The sequence below is a fragment of the Anser brachyrhynchus genome (assembly GCF_964034855.1).
Source record: "Anser brachyrhynchus genome assembly, contig: SCAFFOLD_135, whole genome shotgun sequence".
Lineage (NCBI taxonomy): Eukaryota > Metazoa > Chordata > Aves > Anseriformes > Anatidae > Anser > Anser brachyrhynchus.
The window spans coordinates 231,057-239,196 of NW_027663523.1; the positions used below are offsets into that span (position 1 = coordinate 231,057).

At 49.8% G+C, this 8,140-nt stretch overlaps 1 long non-coding RNA gene across 1 annotated transcript; it reads right to left on the reverse strand.

The window, feature by feature from the left end:
• Window positions 1-212: 212 nt before the first annotated feature.
• LOC308187349 lies at window positions 213-3,254 on the reverse strand. The gene is made up of 2 exons (XR_013944624.1): window positions 470-3,254; window positions 213-434 (listed from the first exon to the last, which is right to left on the reverse strand). It is a non-coding gene; the product is annotated as an uncharacterized lncRNA (long non-coding RNA).
• Window positions 3,255-8,140: the final 4,886 nt, after the last annotated feature.

The window sequence follows — 8,140 nt, forward strand, 5'->3', positions numbered from 1 at the left end:
GACTCCCGGCACCGCATCCCCAGTGGTGCCAGTGCACTCTCTGGGCTCACTGCAGTGCATCCCCAGTGGTGCCAGTGCACTCTCTTGACTCACTGCACTGCATCCCCATTGGTGCCAGTGTACTCACTGGACTCACTGCACTGCATTCCCCAGTGGTGCTAGTGCACTCTCTGGACTTGTTGTCGACGGAGGGAAGACACAAACGCTCAATATGAGTGTTAAGTATGCTTCAGCTTTAATGGATAGCTCAATTGTCTTTTATCGTGTACAGGATAATTAGCTCATACATATTGCAAAAGCCAAGCTCCTTATTGGTAAGCGTCATCTACTGCCCTATCTGTTAGTTCCGCATTCTTCTATCCGCTAGTTCCCCTTTCTAATCTAACTATAACTCCCAGGGCAGTATGCCCTCTACTATCATTGTTTCTAATTGCCTGGGATTTCTCACAAGAGTTCCCAGACAAGCTGCCTGGGATTTCTCACAAGAGTTCCCAGACAAGCCTTGCGTACGTGCCTTTGCTCTTGTTTTTCTAGACCAGCTGGGTGCGGTAATCCGCCATTTCCTTATCTTGCAGCTGCATGATATCAATGTGATTACGCGCAGCGAGCCAGTCCTCAACAATTCCCCCGTTTTTATTTTGAACCAAAAGCTTTCTATAGATTTTTCTATCAATCACCGCACACACTGCAATAAGCAAGGTACAATAAGCAACAGGGTCAAAAATCTCATGCAGAACTACGATTGTAAAGTAGTGTGCCTACTAGAATCTACATCAGTCAACAAGCCACTAAGCGCTAGGAATGTTGCTTCGCAGCGATACTGCTTCTTACTCGCACAGCACAATCACACAATCACACAATCACGCAGAGAGGCCTCTTGCACTTCTCATTCATACCACAAGACAATATCACTGAAAATAATTTGTGTGCAGCTTCAGGAGGTCCTTGTCTGCTCCCGTGGTGAGCGGCTGAGAGTGGAGACCCCTCCGAGGAAAAAATGCTCGGGGTGCACCTAGGGGCGTCCGTTCCACAGTCGATCCCACAGCCGAGCAGAGCGGCTCCTGGCGCAAGGAAGGATGCTATTATAGTTTGTATAATGACAGCAAAGAGATGCATTGCAATAAGGAGCACGTGTGGCATTGACCCCTTTTTTTTTTTTTTTTTTTTTTTTTTTTTTTTTTTTTTTTTTCTTTTTCGAGCAATTACACCTTACACATGCTATTACTGTTGCTAGAAAAACCCTACTAGTTAACTGCTCGAGCCTTTTTATTAGGCAACTAAATACTACTCGCGCCGCTACTATAATTAGGACAATTATTAGCAGTAAGCGTAGCCCTTCTTTTATCAGACCCAATATCCAACCCCCCATGTTCCCAAACCAATTTGCAAACAGTCTATCAAGCCAATTATCTTGGACCACTATCTTCTTGGTGTGGTCTCTCAGCCATTTCAGTTGCTCGTGGATTGACTCGCCATGGTCCGAGAGATTAAAACAGCACATTCCTTCGAGCTCTTCACACCCGTGGCCCTGTGCCAGCAGTAGAAAATCAATCGCCGCTCTGTTCTGTAACACAGCGTGTCGCAAGCTGTCCAGGTCCTGGGCCATTTCTGTGAGCATCTGCGTAGTCACATTTAATGTTTTCACCACTGTACTTCAAATCTACATTTTACAAAGTGACCAGCAAGTGTGCCACATTAACTGACCAACCTCTGAGATTTTACCTTTCATACCAGTGTCTTCTTGGGCTCTTTTAATTAAACACGTTTCTCATTCAAGTGAATTGAAATGCTTCAGTTGGTTTTATTCTCAGGAGCCTCATAAAAAACAAAGATATTGCACCCTCTTTGTTCAGTCATTCAATGTTCGTCTCTTTCACAGCAAATAATTACTTCATTGAAGTTAAAACTTCCAAACATAACTTACTAATAGTCTCCAATTTCAGCTCAGATCACTCGTTGAAAATACTCTGCTAAATACAGATAACTTACAATAACTTTAACAGTTAATTGTCCATAACAAACACCATGGTTTTTCTCCAGACCAATGTTCAAATTTTAAGACCACCCTTTAATATTTCTATGTACAGGTGAAAAACAGTCTTCAATTTTCTAGTCTTGTTTTAAATATAAAAGTTGGAAGGGACATTCAAGTTTCAAGTCTCCACACTGAACTTAAAAAAAAAAAAAAATCATGTGGAGGTAAACAAACCAAGTTGTATACTCCAGGAGGTAGAGGCCTTCAATTTGTGTTCATATATACATATGCACAGAATTCAGTGTTCCAACAGAAAAAGAATTAGCCAAAAAGTAATAAAAGTTATTTACTACTGTGACATTTCAAGACTTCCACAGCTTTGCCTAAAGACACAAACACAATTAACATAATTCCCTATGTGCTTTTTTTTTTTTTTTTTTTTTTTTTTTTTTTTTCTTTCCTTTTTTTTTTTTTTCTCTCAACTGTCCAGTGCAGGAAAAAATTCTCACAAAATTTCACAGACCTAAAATGTGCAAGCTAGTTTCTCTCTCTCCCTTTTTTTTTTTTTTTTTTTTTTTTTTTTTTTTTTTTTTCAAATGTCACATTTGCTTGTTTTACAGCCCAACAAGCTAGTTTCCCTAGACTAGCCATAGCATGAGCCACAGCCACTCCAGGCACAAGTGCCGCTGAAAAGAACCTTTCAGCAGGACCCCAGAGTTCGACCTGGTTATCGCAGTCACTCCCCAAAGTTTTTGAGACTGCGTCTCGTCCGTCGTTTCCATTGTTGAGTAATGTTTCGCAATTCTTGACTGTGTAGGTCAGGGGCAAACAAAGTCAAGCGTCCCAAATAGCATGGCCCCCCGTGCGCATTTGCTGGGATTCCCTGCCAGGCTCGATCTCCACAGATCAGGAATATACCAGGTGGTAAGGCCTTAGCAGTTTGCCTTGGCCATGTGCTTGACTTGTTCCCGTATGCCCCCATGGTGGTGTTGGTGGTGTCGTTGTACCCGCAATAGCTGCTATTAGCTTCGAACCCCCTTGTGTGAGAGGTCACATTAGTCCATTGAGTCATATTTTGTTTTCCTTTATTCCACATAAAGCACGTCTGTGTCCAGTTATTACTGGTGTTCCCTACCGCCACTGATCCCAACAAATCCAGTTCCTGGGGATCCCATGGCAAGCTCGTGTTCAGAGCCACTAGCGCCGCCACAACGGCGTCGGAGAGGTTGGACGAAAGATCGAACAAATCAGTACTTGCGGAATATGGTGCTAACAGTTGTTTCAGCTCCTCCTTGTTCCCTATTGGGACCCCGAACAAACAGGTGCGGAAGGGATCAGTCGCTTTGGCAAGAGACAGGCAGAATTGAGCCAATCGAGTTCCCTTCGGTATATGTAGCGGAGGGAACATGGCTGATACCATAATTTGTATCTCCCCAGTAAAGTCCTTATCAATAAGTCCTGTTAACACTAAAGCCCCATTTAATGTCGCCGATGACCTTCCAATCAGAAGTGCTCCAACAGGCTCATTATTAATTTTTACAGGTCCCATAACGCCTGTTTTCACCCCAACAGGCTTATTGTCCATCAAAGTCACATTTACTGCGGTTGCCAAGTCCAATCCCCAGGCTCCCTCTGGTGGCTGGTTGGAGGTGAAAGGATTCGTCTCGGTTGGAGTCTCCGCAGCTGCCGCCGCTGTTGAGGGGAAAGCCGCTTTTTGTGTCATCGCGGGGCGGCGGTTCCCGCTGGTCTTCCCGTTTCCCTGGGTCTTCCGCCGGCAAGCGGTTTCATTATGCGTATCAGATCGGCAAGAGGGACACCACACATTAGCCGTCCCACATTGCCTCTTTATATGACCCGCGATGCCACACCGATAGCAGCGTAGTGCAGGTCTTCTCGACGAGTGAGGTCCTTTTCCACTTTGCAGGGGGGCAAGGGCGGCGAATACCTGCGACTGACTAGCCTGCAGTCCCTGAGTAATACTTTCCCCTACCTTTCGAATAGCGTCAACCAATAGCGCTTGCGAGCCTATCGGTATCCGCGACAATCGATCAAGAGCCTCTTCTATAGTCCAGGTACTGGGCAGCGTATTTAGAACATTTCGAGAGGTTTGATTACAATTTTGAAGGGCGCATTGTTTAAGAATAGGGCCTTTGAGATATTCGGGTAACCCAGCTACCTGTATAGCTGCGGCAACCCTATCAATAAATGTTCCAAACGCTTCGTCTCGCCCTTGCTTGATGGACATATAGGAGGGCATTCCTCCAGGCTCCCTAATTTGGTCCAGTGCTCTCCTAGCTAGCGTCATGGTCGCTTTTGCCTTATCCGGCCCCATTAGGGCCTGGGCCTCCAAGCGATTGTATGCACCGACCCCCAAAAGCTCCTCCAGCGTGACCCCGTATAATGGATCTCCGGGCTGACGCTGCACCGCGACTGCCTCCTGACAAGCTGAATGCCAATGGGCATTAAACAGCAGGATCTGATGCTGCGTCAGTATTAGTTTCATGATATTACGAATATCGCCGGGGAGCAACACGTTAGTGGACCACAGATAGTCTAACATCTGTTTCGTTGGCTCCCCACGTATTCCTGACTCATTTACCGTGGCACGCAATTGGGTCAGTATTTTCCAGTCCAGATTTGTCATAGTAACAGTTATCTGGCCCTGGGCATCTGGTGGAGAGTACACCACGGGGAAGGCGCCTACAAGCTCTGTCGCTGCCCCCACATCACCTTCACGTAACGCCTCCCCTGCTATTTTCGCCCAGAGTCCTGCTCTCTCCGACCCCCCTGATTCGAGTCGCATATCTTTCAAAAATGGATTCTTATTTCTCCCCTCGCCTGCCGCCTCTCCCTCGGGAGTTTCCAGGGGTAGAGGAGGTGCACTGGGTCGTGCCCCCTCTCCCCATCCCCCGGGTGCCTTCATGGTGAATTGTTGGACCGACGGAGGGAGGGGGTACGGATTGGCCTCTTCATCCGCCCTCAACGTTTTGCCCAGCCGCTCTGTTGCAGCGGCTGCTACTTTCTGTTCTACCCGATGTATTGTTAAAGCATTCGTAACAGCCCGCCACGGTTTTGCCAGCTTCTTAGCCGTCTTATTCTCACTAATCATTTCCTCAAACAATATATCACCAAACTTACGCCACTCATCCTCCTCAAACAATGTGTCAGGGTTAATAAAGCAGCCCTTCGCCACCCCATAGGCCACTAACCCCTGTAATTCTTTATGACAATCTATATCTGGCGTCTTACGCTTTTCTAAAAAGCACTTAAGTAAATTAATTGCCGCTTGTTTCTCCATGCTTACTCACGGTGCCGTTGCCCCCGTGCAAAGCGTGTCTTACGCTTTTCTAAAAAGCACTTAAGTAAATCTATTGCCGCTTGTTTCTCCATGCTTACTCACGGTGCCGTTGCCCCCGTACAAAGCTTCCGTTCGCGGCGTTCCGGCGGGACCCGCTATGGGTTCGTCCCGGGCGCTCTTCCCGAGTCGTCTTCTGCTCGCCCCAATCTTATGTTCCGCGGATTCCGGGTTACGTAGTCAGAACCGGCTTTCCCCTTGTACTCCGTCGCCTAATACCGGCTTACTCGTTTCGGGTCCTCGTCCAGCAAGGGTCCCTGTTCGGGCGCCATTTGTTGTCGACGGAGGGAAGACACAAACGCTCAATATGAGTGTTAAGTATGCTTCAGCTTTAATGGATAGCTCAATTGTCTTTTATCGTGTACAGGATAATTAGCTCATACATATTGCAAAAGCCAAGCTCCTTATTGGTAAGCGTCATCTACTGCCCTATCTGTTAGTTCCGCATTCTTCTATCCGCTAGTTCCCCTTTCTAATCTAACTATAACTCCCAGGGCAGTATGCCCTCTACTATCATTGTTTCTAATTGCCTGGGATTTCTCACAAGAGTTCCCAGACAAGCTGCCTGGGATTTCTCACAAGAGTTCCCAGACAAGCCTTGCGTACGTGCCTTTGCTCTTGTTTTTCTAGACCAGCTGGGTGCGGTAATCCGCCATTTCCTTATCTTGCAGCTGCATGATATCAATGTGATTACGCGCAGCGAGCCAGTCCTCAACATGGACTCACTGCAGTGCATCCCCAGTGGTGCCAGTGCACTCTCTGGACTCACTGAAGTGCATTCTCAGTGGTTCCAGTGCACTCTGTGGACTCACTGCAGTGCATCCCCAGTGGTGCCAGTGCGCTCTCTGGACTCACTGCAGTGCATCCCCAGTGGTGCCAGTGCACTCTCTCGAGTCACTGCACTGCATCCCCAGTGCTGCCAGTGCACTCTCTGGACTCACTGCACTGCATCCCCAGTGGTGCCAGTGCACTCTCTGGACTCACAGCAGTGCATCCCCAGTGGTGCCAGTGCACTCTCTGGACTCACTGCACTGCATCCCCAGTGGTGCCACTGCACTCTCTGGACTCACTGCAGTGCATCCCCAGTGGTGCCAGTGCACTCTCTGGACTCACTGCAGTGCATCTCCACTGCTGCCAGTGCACTCTCTGGACTCACAGCAGTGCATCCCCAGTGGTGCCAGTGCACTCTCTGGACTCACTGCACTGCATCCCCAGTGGTGCCAATGCACTCTCTGGACTCACTGCACTGCATCCCCAGTGGTGCCAGTGCACTCTCTGGACTCACTGCACTGCATCCCAAGTGGTGCCAGTGCACTCTCTGGACTCACTGCAGTGCATCCCCAGTGGTGCCAGTGCACTCTCTCGAATCACTGCACTACATCCCCAGTGGTGCCAGTGCGCTCACTGGACTCACTGTACTGCATCATCAGTGGTGCCAGTGCACTCTCTGGAGTGACTGCAGTGCATCCCCAGTGGTGCCAGTGCACTCTCTGGACTCACTGTACTGCATTCCCAGTGGTGCTAGTGCACTCTCTGGACTCACTGCAGTGCATCCCCAGTGGTGCCAGTGCACTCTTTGGACTCACTGAAGTGCATTCTCAGTGGTGCCAGTGCACTCTCTGGACTCACTGCACTGCATCCCCAGTGGTGGCAGTGCACTCTCTGGACTCACTGAAGTGCATTCTCAGTGGTGCCAGTGCACTCTCTGGACTCACTGCACTGCATCCCCAGTGGTGCCAGTACACTCACTGGACTCACTGCACTGCATCCCCAGTGGTGCCAGTGCACTCTCTGGACTCACTGCACTGCATCCCCAGTGGTGCCAGTGCACTCTCTGGACTCACTGCAGTGCATCCCCAGTGGTGCCAGTGCAATCTCTGGACTCACTGCACTGCATCCCCAGTGGTGCCAGTGCAATCTCTGGACTCACTGCACTGCATCCCCAGTGGTGCCAGTGCACACTCTGGACTCACTGCACTGCATCCCCAGTGGTGCCAGTTCACTCTCTGGACTCACTGCACTGCAACCCCAGTGTTGCCAGTGCACTCTCTGGACTCACTGCACTGCATCCCCAGTATTGCCAGTGCACTCTCTGGACTCACTGCACTGCATCCCCAGTGGTGCCAGTGCACTCTCTGGACTCACTTCAGTGCATCCCCAGTGGTGCCAGAGCACTCTCTGGACTCACTGCACTGCATCCCCAGTGGTGCCAGTGCACTCTCTGGACTCACTGCACTGCAGCCCCAGTGGTGCCAGTGCACTCTCTGGACTCACTGCACTGCATCCCCAGTATTGCCAGTGCACTCTCTGGACTCACTGCACTGCATCCCCAGTGCTGCCAGTGCACTCTCTGGACTCACTGCACTGCATCCCCAGTGGTGCCACTGCACTCTCTGGACTCACTGAACTGCATGTCCAGTGCTGCCAGTGCACTCTCTGGACTCACTGCACTGCATCCCCAGTGGTGCCAATGCACTCACTGGACTCACTGCAGTGCATTCCCTCTGGTGCCAGTGCACTCTCTGGACTCACTGCACTGCATCCCCAGTGGTGCCAGTGCACTCTCTGGACTCACTGCAGTGCATCCCCAGTGGTGCCAGTGCACTCTCTGGACTCACTGCAGTGCATCACCAGTGGTGCCAGTGCACTCTCTGGACTCACTGCAGTGCATCCCCAGTGGTGCCAGTGCACTCTCTGGACTCACTGCACTGCATCCCCAGTGGTGCCAGTGCACTCTCTGGACTCACTGCACTGCATCCCCAGTGGTGCCAGAGCACTCTCTGGACTCACTGCACTGCATCCTCTGTGCT